General features: G+C 59.8%; 1 protein-coding gene across 7 annotated transcripts in view; it reads right to left on the bottom strand.

Annotated features, from left to right (window-relative positions):
- Positions 1 to 16,478, bottom strand: part of PITPNM2 (phosphatidylinositol transfer protein membrane associated 2) — a 143,394-nt gene that overhangs the window by 93,014 nt on the left and 33,902 nt on the right. The window lies entirely within an intron of this gene.

Genomic DNA, 16,478 nt, shown 5'->3' with positions numbered 1-16,478 from the left:
CCCAGCTAATGATTTCCTCCATTAAATTAAAAAGAAGACGAAGAAAATGTTTTTTTAAATGGATTACCAGCCTTATGCTTTCAGAGGCCATGTGACCTGCCAACTCCTCTTACGACCTGATACATCAAACTCCCTTAATTAATTTTTAATAAATAAAAAAGGCATAGTCTAAGAGGCTCCCTCCTCCCCCTCCCCTGGTCAAGCGAGCACATGAGGGTCGGGCCCTGGCGTCTCTGGGAGGCTCAATCAGGGCAAGCGCACCTCTGGACAGGGCACGAGGCACTTCGCGGGTCCAAGCACACACCCTGCGGACAGTGGGCAGGGGCAGGTACGTGCAGCGGGGGCTCCGCGGAGAAACGCTGACCGCCCGGGAGGGCCAGAGGAGCCCAGGCCTCCGGCTGAGGGACGCCGTGCGGCTTCATCCACTGGCCCGGCGGGAGCCCCAGGTTCCTGCTCCCCCCCTGTCCCCTGCAGCAGCAGGTGCAGGGCAGGCACACAGTGCTGGCATCCCGTGCTCCTGAAAGGCCCAGCCCCCAAAATGCCAGGGGAACACGCAGGAGGAGGCGGCAGCTTTGTGGGCAGAGCCTCGGAGCGACCCTCTGAGTTTGGCCCCAAGCCAGACCCTGTTTCCGGATTCCGAAGGCGGATTCGGGTGTTCGCAGGTCCTGCCCGTCGCTCAGAAAGGCTCCTCGGCTTAGCCAGTGTCCCCGGGGCCAGCGAGAGGCCAAGAGGGCACAGAGGCAGCTGGGGCCAGGCAGGTGGCAGGAGCAAGGGGGGACGGCAGCCCTGCAGGTCCCCATGTGCCAGCACCCTCAGGGGCCTTGTGGCTGCAGAGGAGCAGCCCCTGGGAGGCCGGTCGGATCCCGGCTCCATCCTTTACCAGCCAGGGGACCTGGGCAAGGGTCTCAAACCCTCGAAGCCTCAGTTTCCTCTTCTACAAAGTGCACAGGAGTCCTTGTTGACTAACACTGGTCAGTGCTTCCATGTGGCTGGAGCACAGCCAAAGGTGGGGAAACGGTCTCGACGTCATCACAACCTCCCAAGCACCAGGCAGGCGCCTCCAAAGAGGCCCAGGGGAGGGACATGCACGGCCGGTCACTCTCAAGCCTTGCCAACAGGAGCGGGGTCAGTGGCCTGGAGGGCAGGACAAGGACCACAGCTGTTGTCACTAAGATGGTCTGCCCAAGGGCTGGGCATGACTGAACTTTTTTAACCCGTTTTGCCCCATTTTGCATTAAGAGGAAGCTGAATCACAGAGAGGTTAGTGGCTTGCTCCTGGTCACACAGCCGAGGTGACCGAGCCAGGGTTCAAACCCTGGTCATCGGCTCTGAAGGGTGGTTCAAGACAGGGCGGAGGGAGAAGGGGTGTCGCAAGGCCAAGCGCTGTCAGCAAGCGGAGGCGAGGGGCCTGCCCAGGAGGCCCTGGCATCAGGACTCCATGAGACTCGGGAACAGGGAAGATCTCAGGGCAGGGTCATCAGGGAAGCCCGCTGCAGGGCCTGGCCTGTCTCCGGGGTCTCCAAGGTCCCCCGTTCCACTTGGCCCACTGTGTCATCAGCACCAAGTGTGCAGGTAACTCCTGCAGAGCCAGGGCTGGGCGCCAGAAGGAAGAAGCAGCCCCAGTCCAGGCTGGGCCTTCGCCAGCACCGCGGAGGCCCAACCCTCCCAGGGGCTGCACGGGGGGCCTGTGGGCCGACGGGGGGTTCCGTGTGCACTGAGGAAGGGTAAGCTGTTTCCAGCTCCTTCTCGAAGGTGATTTGCTTCCCTCTCTGCAACTGCCGAGAAACATCTCTGAACCTCTTAGGCTTCCGCCATCCAGAACTTCCAACCGGCCTCCCTGCTTCTGCTCAGCCGCCACACATCAGCCTAAGTGAGCATTTGAAACGTTAACGCGAGCCCCTCCAAGGACTCCGTTCCCACGTCTTGCCCCTGCCCCTGCCGTTTCTAGCACCCTTCCCCTCTAGTTCTGTTCCCGCCTCCCTGCTGTTCCTCGAGCTTGCTGAGCACATGGGGCCTCTGTACTTGTCCCTCTGCCTGAATTCTCGTCCCTAGGTAGAGCCAGAATGCTTCCTGAGTTTATTTAGGTCTCTACAGGGCAAGGTCTTCTCTGACCATTCTGTCTTAAAATCCCCCACGGCCCTACTCACTCCTCACTTCCCTACTCACTCCTCACTTCCCTGGCTTATTTTCCTTCCTGGCATTTAGCATACCAACCAGTACATTGTAGGAAGGGATTTGGGATCACTGCTGAATTCCAGCACTTACAAGAATGCTGGGCACATGACTGACGTTCAAGAACTTTTTGTTGGATGGATGGGTGGATGGATGGATGGATGGATGGACAGTGAAAAACGTACAACAAAGCTTGTTAAAAGCGTGGACAGACTTGTCAAGCACCACATACGACCCGTCATCTCACTTCGTGTCAAGGAAGGAGAAGGCGAGGATCAAGGCTCTTTGGGACATGGTGGCCACAAAGACTTCTGTGAGGCTTCTTACAGGAGAACAGCTAGGGTCCCTTTTTTGGAGACTGGAAGAAGGAACTTTTCCCCACTGCGGGCATCAGAGGTCAAGATGTTGGTCTAAAATGCACTTTCTTGAAACCACCAGCACTGTCAGTGTGTTTGCATTTTATCTGCTGGAAGTGCTACCAGGACCATCATCAGAGGCTGTCTGTGCGCGCATAAGGCAGGGCAGCTCTGCACCTCTTGCGCAGGCCAGTCGGCTTCCACAGAGGAGGTAGGGGTGTGTCCCGGCCTGGCTGCCCACCCTGCACCTCCCCTTTCCTTCTCCCACAACCTTCTCCCCACCACATGGCAGCCTCGCCTTCACCCAAAGGGTCTGCTTTCTTCAAGTCTGGCCGGCCAGCCTGGGTCCTCTTATGAGTCACAGGACTTGCTCTCTGCAGACACGCCTTCCTCACTGCGGTGAGCCCAGGGCCAAGGTCGGTCCTTGAACCAATAAGCACCAAGGATCCACGATGGGGCGGAGGTGGATAAGGAGAGTTCAGTTAAGCTACAGAGGGAAAGCTCAGCATTTAATTTAAAAAATGAAGGGTGAGAAGTGGACATGGCTCAACTGATAGAGCATCTGTCTACCACATGGAGGGTCCAGGGTTCAATCCCCAGGGCCTCCTGACCCATGTGGTAAGCTGGCCCACGCGCAGTGCTGCAGTGTGCAAGGAGTGCCCTGTTGTACAGGGGCACCCCCATGTAGGGCTGCCCCACACACAAGGAGCGCACCGTGCAAGGAGAGCCGCCCCGTGTGACAAGAGTGCAGCCCGTCCAGGAGTGGCGCCGCACACACGGAGACCTAATGCAGCAAGATGACACAACAACAACAACAAAAAGAAATGCAGTTTCCCAGTGCCACCGCTGGATAATGCAAGCGAACACAGAAGAACACACTGCGAATAGTCACAGCAAGCAAACAACGGGGGGAAGGGGAGAGAAATAAATAAAATAAATCTTTTAAAAAAAGGAAGGGCTACAGAGCAAACCCAAAGAAATAAGAAGGCAGGAAAACTAAAGGTGAGGGCAGAACTCAATGAAGAGAAGATGAACAAAACCAGAATGGCCAGTTCTCTGACAAGATTAATAAGATAAACTGCTGGTAAGACGGATTGAAGAAAAAAACAAAGAACAGGAAAAGCAAATATAACGTAAATAGAAAAGACACCTACAGGGGCAGACTGACAAGTAATAAATAGACTATTACAAACAACTGCAAGCTTTTAAATGAGCAAACCTAGATGGAATGATTATAGTCAGAAAAACAAAAAGTGCTGAAATCGGTCAATAGACAAGTGAGTGTTAGGTAAGTTAAAATGGTAATCAGGCAGCAGACTTGGCCCAGTGGTTAGGGCGTCCGTCTACCAAATGGGAGGTCTGTGGTTCAAACCCCGGGCCTCCTTGACCCATGTGGAGCTGGCCCATGCATAATGCTGATGTGCACAAGGAGTGCCCTGCCACGCAGGGGTGTCCCCGCGTAGGGGAGCCCCATGCGCAAGGAGTACACCCCGTAAGGAGAGCTGCCCAGCGCAAAAGAAAGTGCAACCTGCCCAGGAGTAGTGCCGCACACACGGAGAGCTGACACAACAAGATGGCGCAACAAAAAGAAATACAGATTCCCGTGCTGCTGACAATAACAGAAGCAGACAAAGAAGACGCAGCAAAATAGACACAGAGAACAGACAACCGGGGTGGGGGTGGGGGAAGGGAGAGAAATGAATAAATAAATAAATCTTTAATAAAAAAAATGGTAATCAAACGTTTTCCCTGCCCAAAACAAAAACAAACACAAAAAGACCTAGGCCCAGATAGGTTCACAGGTGATTCCGCCAAACTGTCAAGGAATTCAGAAGGAAAGGACACTTTTTGTTGGACAGGTGGGAAGACAAAACCAAGATAGTCTTCAGGAGCAAAAAGCCATTTGTGCAGGCCCTAAAGGAAGGGACGGTCAGGACACCAAGGCCACAGCAGCAAGAACTTGCAACCCCCACAGGGGCACTCTGTGTTGTGCCTCCTGTGCCAGCCTCGCCTCCTCGGGAAACCGCCTTCTCCACCTTGTCTCTGTGGCCTGTCCCACGTCCCTGCGGCCCTCTTCTGCTGTCCTGGCCATCACGGCACACAGTGAGCATCAAACGCTAGCTGCTTTTGAGCGGTCTTGTTTACTTGTGTTTCCCCCACGAGCTGGCTCCCCAGGGTAGGAACTTGCTCTGATTCATCCTTGCTTCCTCGGTGCCTAGACCCGTGGAAGGTATTCAGAAACGACGAGGAGAAGATTCCAAAGCCTGGAGATGATTACACACCTACTTAAAAGCAGCTTTCAGGAGCAGCTGGTGAGGGCAGCTGTGGAGCCTACCCCCGAGAGATCAGGCTACGAGGGGCTGTGCGCCGGAGGACACGCGAGTTCGGCCCTAAGTTACAGCTTCCTAACATGACCACACGGGGGTGACGACAACCAGAGACCCCCGAATGAAGCCGACTGGACGGCTGTGGGTGGCCCGAGGCTCCAAAATGCATCATCTGCCCAGATATTTAGTTCCCCTTTACGCGGCTCCATCTGCTGGCGTCCTCCTTCCTACGAGCAGGGAAAGAGACCCAGGGGTAGAAAAAAAGAGAACCAAACCCTAGAGTCTCAGGAGGTCTACAAAGCTGAGGGAGGGAAAAGAGAGATGAAGAAAGTGGAGGAGGAAGAAAACGCAAGTTTTCCTCCTACACCCCGAAGGAAGAGGTCCTACCATCCCTGCCTCGCCCCTGCCTACAGCCCCTGGTGCCAGCAGAGCCCGGGAAACCTCTGATTGGCAGCTGCTCTGCACGACAGGCTGGGGTTCCGCCTGGCTCATGCTGGCCCACCAGTCCCTCCACCCTCCAGCTCAGAACCGACTCTGAGGGGTCCACACGGCAGCAACGCAGACGAGGTCTTTTAAGTCCCAGGTGCTGCAGCACAAGCTGTCGGGACCGGCAACACTTTGCCCCAGCAGCAAAGATGCTTCAGTGGAGAGGCAGAGGGGAATGAGCATTTACGGCGCTCTGTTATCACTGCTCACCACTGCGTAATAAATGACCCCACAACTCGGTGGTTTGAAACAACGCACGTTTATGACTGCGCGGCTTCTGGGGGTCGGGGACCTGGGAGGGCTCGGCTGGGTGGTCTGGAGCACAGTCCCCTGAGGTCGCAGGCCAGCGGCCAGCCGAGGTGCGGTCTTCCGAAGACTCAACCCATTGCCTGGCTGGTGAGTGAGTGCTGGCCATTGGGGCAGGTCCCAGGTCTTCACTGCATGTCCAGAATTTTCTGGAAAGCTGCTTGAATGTCCTTGTGACATGGGGATGGTCTCCCCCAGAGTGAGTGATCCAAAAGGGAGGAAGGCAGGAGTCCTTTACAACCTCACTGTGGAAGTCCCCCGCCGTCCGTTGATTCTACAACTGTCCGGGTGGGAGGGGCCAGGAGGTGGGACCCCTGGGGCCATCATGGAAGCTCAGCCAAGACCATCCCCTAGAATCCTTAACATGGCTGTCAGGGACAGACTCACCTATCTCTCTCTCTTTTTTTTAAAGATTTATGTTATTCCTTCCCCCAGTGTCTGCTCTCTCTGTCTTCTTTGCCTGCTTGAATTCTCGGCAGCACGGGAATCTGTGTCTCTTTTTGTTGCGTCATCTTGTTGTGTCAGCTCTCCGTGTGTGCAGTGCCGCTTCTGGGCAGGCTGCACTTTTTTCATGCTGGGCGGCTCTCCTTACGGGGTGCACTCCTTGTGCGTGGGGCTCCCCTACACGGGGGACACCCCTGCGTGGCATGGCACTCCTTGTGCGTATCAGCACTGTGTGTGGCCCAGCTCACCACGTGGGTCAGGAGGCCCTGGGTTTGAACCCTGGATCTCCCATGTGGTACACAGACACTTATCAGTTGAGCCACGTCCGCTTCCCCCATCTTCATTTTGCAGATACAGGAACCTAAACTCAGAAAAGGTAACTGCCCCAACCACCATGGGTACCTAGACCAGGGCAAGAATCCTGTCGTGCCAGTTAACTCACACTTAGCCTGGGCAGCTCGGCTCCCAAAAGGAGTCAGAGCCCAAGCCAGCAGTGCCCGGCCAGCCTCTGCCAGTCCCTGAATCTCAGCGTTTCCTCGTCCATAAACGAGGCATTGACAGCATAACTTCAGGGCACTGCTGGGAATGTGAAATGAGGTGACATGAGAGAAGCACCTGGCGTAGGACCTGGCACAGGGCAGACACGCCGTCGTTATCAGTGGAAACTCGTTTGTTCCTGTGACCCGTCCCCTCCTCCGCTAAAGGGTGAGGTCTCTGGAGGACCCATCCTGGCCTGAGTCTGGTGGTCCAGCATCCTTGGTGGAGCTGGGGTGTGTGGGCGGCTATGTGGTGAGGACACGGTTTTGGGCACCCAGGAGGAAGGGTGCTTGGGAAAAGGTCCCGGGGTCGGCGGCTGCAGCCTCCGCTGGCCACTGGCATAGGCAGGCCTCAGGGGCTGTCCGGCACGCAGTCCCCTGACACCGGCAGGCCACAGGTGACCCTGCAGAAACAGCAAGGTGCGTCTCCCCTCCTGGCTGCTGCCAGCTCGTGCTTGCCCGAGGTGCCCTCTCCTAAGCCAGTCCACCAAGACAGACTGCACGAGGCACCCAAGAGATTTGCGCCCCAAGAAGGAGCAGCCTTGTGGGGCCACACTTGACAACCGTTCAGAGGCAGATGTGACGGGCAGGAGGCAGGTGGAAAATGCTGCAGCCTGGACAGCTGGGAGAGCCTTATCCATTTTCCCCACGTCATTCCACCACGACAGACAGGAAAAACGTGATTAAGTCCATGAATCTAAGCTCTCTGCTTGGGCAGGTGGGCTCTGGCTGGCGCTTATTCCTCCCCTGCCACACCTGGGGTGGAGTGGGGCCAGGCTGGAGAGGAAAATCAGTGTCACTGCGGGGGCCCAGAGCCAGGTGCCCAGGGCTTACCAGGAAGAGAAGCACCTGTGTACCACAAGCCCTCGGGCCGTGCTTTGCTGGTGTGGTTTTATTTAAAAGCTGGGGACACTGCAATCCCAAGCCGTGCCAGCTGGTGCACATGGAGAAGACAACCTTCCCCTACCTGCCAGCTCCCAGAGGTACAGGGTTCCTGCCCTTACCCACACAGAAGATAAGCCTTCCTCTTTGGGACGGCCCTGACGTGGAGAAGGCCAAGGGCCTGGGGCAGTTAGATTGGGGCAGAAGCACTTATTCGCCATGAAACCTCTCTGTGCCTCCGTTTCCCCTTCCGTTGCCACTGCCTGGCAAGGCTGAAGGGAGGACGACATTAGACAATGTGCACCAAGCCCGCGGCACCGCTACCTGTGAAGACGCTTCTCCGTGCTTCCCTGGCCTCTGCCTTTGTTTTGGGGCCTGAGGAACCCCCCAGTAAGGTGAGCAGCTATGGCTGGGCGGAGAAACCCCCGTTTAGGCTTTGAGGTGGGCAAGGCCGGCCCGCCTGGGCACTTCCTGCGGCTCCTGGAGTGACAGGCGGCCCCTGCACGGTGGGGGCCCAGCGAGCGGGGAGGGGCCACTCTTCAGTGAAGGCAATGCACACCTAGCCTGCCGGTCCCCCAGCTTGAAGGTTACGCCAACGCTTGGCTCCCGCCCAATCCCTGTTCTCTGGGGGGGGGGGGGGGCTGGTGGAATCTCGAGGGTCTGTTTCCGGCTCTGCCCCAAAGGCTCCTTGAGGTTTTAGCTCCTGGCCTCCAAGCAGGGCCTCAGGCCATGCAGGCTCCTGACCTCAGCCTGCCTCACAGCCACCGCCGTCTTCCCCTAAGCTCCTCATCCTCTTTTCCAGCATGCTCAGCAGCTGCTGGTCTCCGGGAAAGGGGCAAGAGAAACTGCTGGGAACCTGGCAGAGACCACCTCCCTGGCGGTCTCCTCGGCAACTCTCTCTCCCTCTCGAGCCGCTGCTGAAAGAAGGGGCCTGGCTCCCCTTCTTCGCCTGCCTGGCCACCGGGAGCCGCTCCTAAAGCTGCATCTTCTGCTTCCAGGGCTCGGAAGGGAGTCACACTGCTTCTGCTCCAGCCTGCCCGGAGCTCCACAGCCCGCTCCATGCACACTCACAGCCGTCACTCTCAGCTGCCAAGTGCCAACTCCAGGGCTGACGCCGGGACACACGCGGGTGGCAGGCCCTGAGCCGGCCCTGATGCCTGCCGGCGTCGTCAGCCCTCCTGATCCTTGAGGCCTAAGGCACCCAGGACCCGAATGGGCCCCTTTGGTCGGCAAACAAGGAGGATTCTAACTTCAAACAGGGGCGGCCTCTGTGATTTGTGCTAAAGCAACTGCAACAAAAACCGGGGTGCATTTACTGTCCCCTGTCGGCCCCGGCTGCATGCTGGCCAAGCCCACCTTGCCACCCGCACAGGGCTCTCCTGAGAGCTGAGGTGGGAGGCGAGGAATCTGGAGCCCTCGCAGTGGCCGGGGTAGAGTGCGCTCCCTCGCCCTCACCTCAGGGAGGAGGCCCGGGATTGAGCAGCGGGCCGGGGTCCGAGGCCGCGGTGGGCCCATCACAAACCCGCTGGGTATCACAGCGCCCGGGACGACTGCCTCTGCCTGCGTGGTGGGAACGCGAGCTTTCCGCTCAGGAGAGCAGCGTGTTTCAGAAGGACTGGCCAGTTGAGCCTCATGGACCAGGGCTGCAGGACCCTCAAAGGACCATGGATTTAAAGGGGCAGACTTGGCTCGGGGGCATGGAGCTGACCTGACCCCACAGAGGGCCCAGGGCAAAGAGAAGCCAGCCGGGGGCTCCGAGGGGGCTTCCCCGGCGAGCCTGTGCTGCACCCAGCTGGCTGGTGTCCACACTGAAGTCTGGATTATCTGCCCTGCCCCAGGAAAACAGTCCTCTGGGGACTGTCTCCAAGCAGCTGCCTCTAACTCCAGCCATAAAACAAGAATTCGGGAAGCTGGTAATTGGAGCCACTCTTCTTCCTCCCCCCTCCCCCTGCAGGGCCATAAGTCCCCATCGTCCCCTACAGAGACACATCAAAGGCCCCGGACCTTGCCTGAGCACCCGAAAGGCCTGGGCTTCTCCTCCTGAGAGCCCAGAGAGGGGAAGGGGCCTTTGCAAGTGGCTGGGCTGGGGGTCTTTGGATCACAGGAAGGAAGTGAGGATGAGAGGGAGTCTCGCCACCCCAGCAGAGACCCTAGGGAGCAGCCACTGGTGGGAGAGTTCTGCATGGAGAGTGTCTGAACACTCACCTTCTGGGTGAATGAGGAAGCTGGCATCAGGGTGGCTTGGCCAAGGTCACCCAGCTGGAACCTGCCCTCTGCCCTCTTCCCTGGCCCGAGAGCAGCTCAGCATGCACTAGGAAAGGGGGCCCTGGTCACTGTGCCTATGGACAAGCTGAGGCCGAGCAGGAGAGGGACAGCCGGGCCCGGTCTGCCCTTGTGACCCTCACAAGTCACGGCCTTCTTGCGCCTCGGTTTCCCTGTCTGTGCAGAGGCGACACCACCATCTGTTGGTGGAGGGCTCTGGGTTCTGGGCTCCTAGGTTCTTGGCTTATGTCACGTAAAAGAATTTAAGGACACGTCACAGAGTAGGCAAGGGAGTAAAGAGTTTATTAAGAAACAAGAAAACGAGAAAAGCATGCAGTCCGAGGCACGGACCGCGGGTGGGCTGCAGGGTGAGAGACATGGTGGGGGGCCCAGATCAGGGCATTTTAAGCCCTTCCTCCTCCCCCTGCATCATGTTGGGGCGGGGCTCCAGCTGTTTGCTCTTCTGATTGGTTGTCCCACCTGTCAGTTCTGAGGGGGCCAGCGGTGAGGCCTTTTGAGGGTCTCCGGAGCTTCCCCTTGACCCCGAATGGGATCTCGTCCCCGCTCTGCAGTGACTGACAGAGGCTCTTGTCCGAGGCCACAGAGGTAGGAACCAAGTCTGTCAGGTTCCACCACGTGGCGCTGAGTTGCGTCCCCGCCACCGGTCCTGCCAGGCTCGCGCGGTCCCAGAGGAAGCAGCTGGACAAGGGGCCGAGGCTCCCTGGGCGGTGCATTCCAACAGGACCTGTGTGGCCCCTCCACGGTGTGACGGGGCTGGAGGAGAGCAGGGAAGGCCTCTGGAGCTCCCGGGGCCAGGCTGGTGCTGCCGGCTTTCCATCTGCCGGGCGGGCACACGAGCAACACCCACCGGAGCAAGGACAGGCCTTGGGGGGGGCAGACGCATGCCAGTGGCCGGTCCTGGCTTCAGCCTCTGTACCCGAGTCCCTCCCCTATCCCCATCCTCCTTGGGATCAGCTTCCCCGTCTGAGAAATGAAGCACGTGGACTGTGTTGAAGCAGACTACTAAGATAGGGAATTAATAGACGGATCTGAAACGGGCAGAGAGTCTACGTGGACATCAGTAACCCCGAGATGGCTGCTGGAGGACCCCACCCCAGGACTCTGCCATTCAGAAGAAGACTTCTTCCTGGAAGCCAGGAGAAGCCCCAGATGTTCCCCAAGGACTTTATCATTGGGTTCCCACTGGGGAATTGATAGGTGGGGTGATCGATCAAACCAGCAAACGGCTGGAACCCCTCCCCTGCCATCAGCAAAGGGGTGGAATAATTAACCATTTAGCACTCCGCTCTCTCGCCTCTGCACCCATTCCTGCCCTCTGCGCGCCACTCTCGCCGTTTTTCCTCTGCCACCAGGCCACGCAAGTAAACCTGGGCATTTGTCATCTATCATGGGGAATTGCGGCTTGTACAACAGCCCTCTTTATTGCTTTTCATCCCTCTCCTCTCCACCTGGGACCCCTGCTCTGTTATTTTCTCCCAATTCTCTTCCCTCCCTACCTGAATAAATTACTGGCCTAACTCCCCTGATGTGCTCCTGAAATTCATTTCTCCAGCATAGCCAGAGAACCTAAACGAAACCCGGTAACAGTGTCTCCTGCAGGAGACTTCTGGCTCTGACCTTCTCAGTGTCCCAGGCTTCTGACTCACACGGTCCTCAACAAATATTGCACCTTCCCCCAGGGCGCGATGCAGCCACACAATCGCCCCTTTTTTCTCTGTTTATCAACGTACACCCGCGGAGCCATAAATACAAGAACATGTTCACAAGACAGCGAGCTTCTCGGGTCTGCGGTTAGCTTAAACAAACATGTTTATCTCTCCCTCAAACAACACTTTCTTTCTCTGAAGTCACTTCTTTTTCGGGGCACTGGAGCTCACAGCACAGCATCAGCGCTCGGGCGAGGCGGGAGTCGTGGCGGGCGAGGGGGGAGATGTGGCGGGTGAAGGGGGAGACGTGGCAGGCAGAGGGGTGCTGGGGCCACCCACAGACACCTTTGCAAGTGGCTGACTGAGAGCCTTGAATGGGCAACAGAACCCGGGTCAGGGGCTGGTCCCGGGTCCCTTGTCTCTGTTCTGGGTGAGGCTGCCGACGGAGGCGGGGAGGGCTGGACAGTGGTCCCTCAGGCGCAGCGCTGCCGTCTGCAGAGCTGAGGGGCGGACCCCGCTGCTCAGGCGCGCGCCCACGTGCGCGTAGCCCGACCCGACAGCGTGGTTAAAAAAAACCTTCCAGGTATTCAACACGGCACGACGTCGTGATGGTGCCGCCAACCTGCCCCTCCTCCCCCCGCCTCCGACCTGTCACCCGCGAGGAAGGCAGAGGAAGTTCTTTCTCCTGCGGCGCCGGAGCGTGTCGCTCCTCCGATGAGACCCCTCAGCAGCCTCCTCTGCCTGCGAGACGAAGGCTCAGGGCCCCGACCCGGCTTCTTCCCTCGGCCCAGCCTCCACCTGGTGCCCCTCTGCCCGGAGGGCTCCCTTGGCACCCCCAACCCCACCTCTCCTGCCTGGTGGGCTTGGCTCTGACACCCCAGGGGGCAGGCAGCCCCTCTACTCCCAGGAGGCGTCGCCCAGGTCACACCTGCTTGCCGATGTCTGGTCCCGCGCCTCTAAGCTCCTTGGCAGGAAACACCCAGGGCTGGGGTTGGACTGTGTTCCCCAGCAGACAAGTTCAAGAACTCAGCTCCACTACCCGTGCGTGGGCCCTTACTTAGAAACAGGGTCTCTGCAAATGTAATCAAGTCAAGGTGAAATGTTGGATTGGGGTGGGTCCTCGATCCAAGGCTGGGGTGCTTCTAAGAGGGGACAGACACACGGGGAAACAGGCCGCGTGAAGACGAGGCAGAGACTGGAGTGCCAAGGAGCCTCGCCTGGAGCCCGCAGAGGGAGCAGGGCCTGCGCACACCTGGGCGCCAGGCTCTGGACGGGCCGACTGCACGCTGCTCCTGTCGTCAGCCACCCAGTTTGTGGAGCTGTTTCGGCACCCCAAGGAAACAGACGCTGATTCCTCTTGGCAACCCCGGGCTCAGGGCCCCGTGCCTGGGGCTGAATGGCAGCCCCTGTCCCGGTGCAGCCCGCACACAACCAGGCGGCCCACGGGGGCCCCAGGGCACGGCAGACACACCTCCTCCTGCCCGCCTGCGCTCAGAGCCCTGCCGCGCGGCGAGAGCCCCAGGCCAGCCGCCCACTCCTGTCTGCACCCAGCAGGCACCCCAGCGCACTGCTCACTTACAAGGACTCACAGGGTCACTTCTCCCTGCAAGAGGCGCGAGGCCCTGCCTGCGCTCAAGCCGCGCCCCCGGCGCCCGGGGCTGCTGAGCTCCCAGGGCTCCTGCCAGTCCGCCGACTCCCATCCTTCTCCACTCAGAGGGACCCCTGGGACGCGTCTGCTCCTCGCACGACGCCAGCCCAGCTATGCACTTCCAAGCGGGAGGTGGCGGTTGGAGCAGCCCGGGAGGGGGCAAGGAACGAGGGGAGGAGGCCAAGAGGCCTCCAGGAAATGGAGGGCGCCCTGCACAAGGGCAGGGGCCCACCGGTCCCCGCTGAGCGGCGAGGACCAGGAGCCCGAGGTGAACAGGGCTGTGCTCCGGCCCCATCAGGCAGGGCGGGTGTGGAAACAGGAGGCAGGGCCCAGGCGGGTGGGGGCCCCGGAGCCACGGCCGGCCTCAGGCCCAAGGAAGCATCCGGCCCGGCCCCCTCTGCTCACAGAGAAAGCGGGGAACAGGGGGGTGACTGATAGGACTGGGGGACGTGGCCCGGGGCCACCGTTCAGCAGAGCACCCTCCCCTCAGCCAGCCAGGACGGGCTGCCACTTCCCTTTCCGAAGCGGTGAGCAAGTTCTCAGGGAGGAAACTTCAGGGCAAGGCCCCTGGCTGCCCGGCGCACCCCTGCCCATCCCTCCCACAGACCCTGCCTCCCTCTCGTCTCCCCCGCCAGACCCCACAGCGAGGCTCCGGGAGGGAGTCGGTGCAGAAACCCACGTCCGAGCGGCGGCGGCCGGCCGGGGAGGCGTCCCAGCGGCTGCGCTGCAGCCAAGCGACCATCCGCACGCACTCGGCCTGCCTGCTGCCTGCCTGGGGCTTTGCGGGAGCGTCTATATTTATCCCCCGAAGCCGCTGGGATAATGGCAAGGCCAGAAATAGCCTTGGAGACGCTCACATGAAGATGACGGGCAGGACCCCAGCTCCCGGGCTGACCCGGCCCGACATCTGCAGCTTGGCAGTGGGTGGCGGGGAACAGCTGGACGGGCGGGAGGCGGCCGCGGCCGGGCGGGAACAACGTAATCCCTCCTTCCCGGCTGGCCCGGGCCCTCCAGGGATGCAGGGGACAAGCCGAAAGCCGCGCGTCACCGCTGCCGGCCCCAGGGAGACCAAAGGTGACACGATTCCTGACGTCAGGGTACCAATCAGGGCGGGCGAGCCAGCTCAGGGAGGGAGAGAGGCGGGGGCAGGCACGCCAGCTCGGCCTGCCTCTCCCGGCTCGCGCTCGCAAAAGCAGGTCGCCCTGCGGCACCAAGGTCGCGGGGAGACGGCCCCCACCTGGCGCCCTCGCGACTGGACTGGCAACGGGAGAGGAGGGCACCGTTTCCTGTTTACCCAGCAACTCCCTACCGCCCGCTGGCGAGGAAGAGGCAGATGACTTAGCGGGCTCAGCAGGCTGCGGAAGGCGGGGGACGGTCGGTGTGGTCGCAGGCCCTCCTCGGGCCGGGCCCCTGCGCAAGCAAGTCGCGAGCACCCCGTGGGCCTCACTGAGGGACGAGAAGAGGCTGCAGACATGCTGCCTTCAGGGTCCAGGGTCGAGATGGAACCCGTTTCCAACCCCAGCATGGGCTGGGGGCGCGGCCTCGAGCAAGGGACTCAACTTCCGGGAGGCCTAACTCCTCCCTATGACCCCGAGAAGCGGGCACCTGCCCTGCGGCGTGGCCGGGGTGAACAGCTTCTGTGCGCAGAGCCTGAGGGCCCCACCTGATCCCCTCGCCCACTAATGGGGGTGCTGGCCTCCTCTGATAGGGGCCACATGGGCTATTCCACGGGCTCTGAGAGAAGCTCTTCAGGAACAGGGCCCCGGAAAGGCACGGAATGGGCTGGGACTCAAAGGAAGGAGGGTGTGGGAGCCAGAGGAAAATCAGGATTGGGGGCGGGGGGCCTAGAGACTGGCAGGGTGGTGTATCCAGGACCCCCAGAGACCCCACAGGAAGGGGTTGGGGGCAAGGGGCACAGCGTGAGACTGGAAATGTACAAACGGCAAAGGGGAAGCACCTCCCTACTGGGAGCAGTGACAGGACCTAGAACAGCCAGGGACGCTCCAGACACAGCCTTGAGGATAGGGAGGGGGCTCTTTCCAGCTCCCTTTCTACCCAGTCTCTAGCTCACCTTCCTTTAACTCTGCATTTCAGCACCCCAGGACCCCTTGCCGTCTCCCAAACATACCATGTACTTTGACTACTAAAAAGCCATGCTGCGCCCTCTGCCCTTCCCCCTTGTCCTGGTAAACTCCTCTGCATCCTTCAAAGCCCCACCAACACACCCCTCTTCCGTGGAATCTTCTCCGTCAGGCAGCCAGCTGCCACCTTCCCTCTACTCCAACTACACCCCCTGAGCCCTCTATCAGAGCACCATGTGCTGCAAGATGTGTCAGTCCCTCCATCCCAGAGGGCTAAGGGCTTCTCCTCCTCACTGTATCCCACTGCCTAGCACAGTAAACATTGACAAATGAAGGAATGAATTGATTCTCTCCTTTGTGCTCTGGATATCCAGAGCTGTTATTTCTGAAAAATTATTTTAAACACCAGAACCCCGTTTGAGGACTCCCTTGGGGTGCTCAGGACACATGACAAATCTGGGTGCTGTGTGCATGTGCCTTCCCGTTCCGGGCAGCGCGCAGGCTGTCACGCTTCCCTTGCTTGTCGGAGGACATCCCATGCTGCCAGGCTGAGAAGCTGCTGCTCTGCCAGGGCTCCGGCCGGGAAGACCTGTCTCTGTGCCTGAGGGCTGGCAAGGTCCTGGGCTCTGGGCCCCCTGGAGGTGCGGGCGGCCACGAACACCATGCAGTCCATGAGCCGACTGGCCGCAGAGCTCCTGGCGGGGACACCATGCCCCTCCAAGGAGCTGACCGCAGAGCGGAAGCCAGAGGGCAGGCGAGAACAGTGGGCACGCGTTTGGGGTGCTGAGTTTTGCACACCCCCCTTTGCCCAGCACCACCACTTGTTAATTACCTAACCGCTAGGGAGTCACCGCTGGCTGGTGAGGGGGCTCCCTGGCCCCAGAGTGTGAACTTCTCTCCAGGCGGGAGCTGTTCCTGGGCTGCCCCTAGCCTCTCTGCCCCAAAGCTGCTGCGCTGCCCTCAGGCAGACAGGCCAGGTGAGGAACGAGACGAATGGCGTGAAAGATACCTCCTGCCCCGGAGTCTTCTTCCCAGGCGGCATCAGAAATGAATGCACCGGAAAAGGGAACTCGGGCAGACGTCTGCCCCCAAAGCAAGCTCGGCCTCCCTTGGAGAGCTCACTGCCAGCGCCACAGGCCCAGGGGGCCTGTCATTACAGCTCGAACACCAGGACCGCCCAGGGCAGTCCTGCCCGGGGCCCTGCACGCCCACCAGCTCCTCTCACCCCCATGACAACAGCAGATCGAACACTGTTCCTGTTTTACAGAAGAGGAAACTGAGGCACAGAGAGATGAAGGAACCTGCTCAGTG

This window comes from Dasypus novemcinctus, chromosome 19, assembly GCF_030445035.2.
Source record: "Dasypus novemcinctus isolate mDasNov1 chromosome 19, mDasNov1.1.hap2, whole genome shotgun sequence".
Classification (NCBI taxonomy): Eukaryota; Metazoa; Chordata; class Mammalia; order Cingulata; family Dasypodidae; genus Dasypus; species Dasypus novemcinctus.
Note: the sequence above shows the minus strand (reverse complement) of the source record. Positions and strands in the feature narration are given on the sequence as shown.